Source organism: Silene latifolia, chromosome 10 (genome assembly GCF_048544455.1).
Source record: "Silene latifolia isolate original U9 population chromosome 10, ASM4854445v1, whole genome shotgun sequence".
Taxonomy (NCBI): Eukaryota; Viridiplantae; Streptophyta; class Magnoliopsida; order Caryophyllales; family Caryophyllaceae; genus Silene; species Silene latifolia.
Genome location: NC_133535.1, coordinates 133,595,858 through 133,599,473, shown reverse-complemented (window position 1 = coordinate 133,599,473; position 3,616 = coordinate 133,595,858).

Sequence of the window (3,616 nt, the reverse complement as noted above, 5' to 3'; positions counted from 1 at the left end):
TTAACAACGTCCGCTTTTTTATATAACAACGGTTTTTTACCGTTGTTATAGCCTGTATCTGTAGTAGTGCATCGATGTTCTCGACCCCTTGACTCTGAAGCTGAGTTTTCTTTGAGATGATTTTACCCTATATCAATAAAAAACGAAAGATTAGATACCATCTACTAAATAATCATGATTGAAAAAATGAGTTAAAAATTAAATAATTTTAGTAACTTACGAAGAGTTGACCAGTTTTTTTTGGATAACCATCCTTTTGTGCCATGCTTCCTTGTCTTCTCCAACACTTGCAAAGCGGACTGAATATCTCCTTTCCTATCTTTATCAATCTGCAATTTTGATACTTGTTAAATATAATTAGTAACTTTAAATAAAGTTAAAGAAAAAAAAGGTACTAAGTTAAAAAAAAAGTGAAGAAATTACCATTGAGTCCATATATTGCAAAGTGCTTTTTCGACCCATTACGTGAGTAGACAACGCCTTCCCTTTCTCGTCACTTCCTGACCTACGGTTGGCCGAATTCTGCTCCGATCTTCCCGTGAAACTAGGATCTTCAAGTGGTCTATTCTTCAATTGACGGTGCAACTCAACACTAATCCAATCCGGCTTTTCATACTCTTCCTTATGATAAGCTCGATAAATCATTTGCCGTAAACGGGTCTTCATGGCATCTTCCCAAGCCTTCTTAACCCTTGCCTTGTCACGGGGATCGTAACTAACACGCCACTGTTCAATAAACAATAAAGTTAGAAAATAAACTTTATTGTAAATAAATATAAAATAAATGAATAAAATACCTAGTATTAAATTAAATGACAATTGCTAATACCTCAAACCAATTCCACCAATCCTTCTTTAGAGTAGATGACGCCGATTTCCAATTAGGAGCATGTTCTTTGTAGTTGCATCCAATAGTATCCGATATCAAGTTCACAACTTTTTCATCACTGAACCTGAAAAAAAAGAATGAGAAGATAATAAATATTTTTATATATATATATATATATATATATATAGATTTAGGATCCGGTGAGAACGACCATTCGGTGAGAACGGTGAGAACGAACTAACTGTACCAACTTAATTACTACTCACGTGCTGTACTACCCCATAATAAAAAAATCTAACTTACCCACTATCTCCCCTCATAGGCTCATACTTATCCGTTTATAATTTTTCCACTGCCTCATCCACATTAATGATCACCACCAACACCACTGATCTCATTTTCCGTGACGCAACAACCACCAGAGGTCGTGTTCCTGAGCCCCTTCGACGGCAACGTCGGTGACCTCGTGCGCCCTCTTCAGATACAGAATAGCCGGAGTATCTCGCAAGGACAGCCACCATACCACTAACCCGAGGCCAACTCAAAGAACCACCGTACCGGCGATACCTACCCCACCTCTCATTCGTTAATTTCCCGTCTATTTCAATGCATCTACACTAATTTTTAATGTATCTAACCATTATTTTAATGTATCTAACATAGATACACAAAATTAATGGCTAGGTACATAAAAATTGGATTGAGATACAACAATATATAACCCAGATACACAAATTTCGTGTAGCCCAAACTGATTTTGTAGCTCAAAGTGGCGATGGTTAGAAGGAGAAAGTAAAGGTGAAAGGTTACAACAACCACCTCAACAGACTCCGGTGAGATTTCAACAACCTGAGACGGCGCCAGTGTATCACAAATATGGATATGATAATCAAACCAGAAATTAGAGAAAGAGAGGATGCGGGAGAGAGTTTTTTTTTTTATCCGCTTGATGTTCTGATATCGTTTTTATTGATCGGCTTAAATTCTTGGGGTTTTGTCGAAAATGAGGCAGGTTCCATTACTTTTAATCAATTTAGCTTCTAACTGTGACATTGATTTCTTGGGTAATAATGAGTGCCAAATAATGGATTTAACTGGTCAATTGAATTGATTTAATTGCTAATTATGATGTAAATACTTTAAGCAACTATAATTAAGGGCCGAGTTATAGATAAATATCAAGAAAAAGCATAGATTGCAATTTGTTTTTCTGGGTTGTTTTTGTATATTGAGATTGCAATTGCAATTTGTTAATGCAGGTGAAGCTCGTTGTGGTATACCATCTAATGTCAATTAACATATGGGGATCCGGATTATCCAAAGTTTCCCCATATCATCAATGTCTTTGAGGCATCTATACTATCTTCTCAACTAATCCCCTTGATTACTGATTGACAGGGACCTACTACCGAATTTCATGGCGCGAGTCAGACTTGTCTTCACGGCAGTGACCCCATTGTCTAGTAAATACGCCACCCGAGTTCCAAGTTCGGCCGCGTGTTTCGCTATCTCCTCTGCTGCCTTATGAGTTGTCGTGGACCGTTCCGACTCAGCGGCGTGAAGTTTCACTAACTCGGCGGTCAGCTCGGAGGATCGGACGTCGGACTCAAAATTTGTGTTTTTGATTTTGTTGTGTAGATGAGCGATGTCAATAATGGAGTGAGCAGGGGTAGTTTTCAATGGAGTGAATTTGATGTCGTCTAATAATTTAAAGTGATTTTCGCCATTGATGATTGAATCGTTTTAGTTGTTTGTTGTCAGCCATTAAAGATGATTAAGGTTTGTGGTTTGTTGTTAATTGATTTAATTTGGGGGAAGTTCATGTGGAAGCGATCGACGGAAGTAGTGAGACGAGTATGTAGGATAGTGTTTGTTTTCAATAATTTGGGTGGATGGTCTGTTCTCACCGTTCTCACCGAGTGGTCGTTTTCACCGGATCCCACCTCTCTATATATATATATATATATATATATATATATATATATATATATATATATATATATATATATATATATATATATATATATATATACATATATATGTAAATCGTTATAAAAATAATTAATTACGAAAAAATAACATACTTACCAAACGCCTTCTTGCTCAAGAGAATCGAGAGGAATTTTGTCAACTATTTTGGTATTTCTTCATTCTCGTTTCCCTGTCCTTGGTTTCCTGCATTACTATTACTACCATGTCTTCGTCTCCTCGACGCCATAGAAACCAACTAAATTCTTCAACATTGTTAGAAATCAAATAATAGCAACCAAATAACAAATTAGCAAAGTAAGAAATTGGCAAAGTAAGAAATCAAATAATCAAATAATAGCAACAAAAAAAGAAATTGGCAAAGTAAGAAATCAAATAATCAAATAATAGCTACCAAATAAGAAATTGGCAAAGTAAGATTGAATGAAAACAAACTAGATTTCATTAAATTAAGCCATACGGCATCTACAACTAATAGTACCAACAAAGTAATAAGATTGAAAGAAAGGGTACAAAACATCTACAACTAATATAAATCCTAGACATCATCATCATCATCATCATCATCATCATCATCATCATCATCATCATCATCATCATCACTTAAATTAGTGTTTTCGTTGCTTTCAAAAAGCGATTCTAAAAAATCCTCATCATCATCTTCTTCTAAATACTTCTTCAAAGCCTCCTCTCCTAACTCTTCCTCATCTTCCTCCTCTTGCATATCATCATTCTGTACTTGCATTTCATCTCCTTGCGTTTCTTCTTGTTCCTCTTCCACATTTTCATTCTCATCCT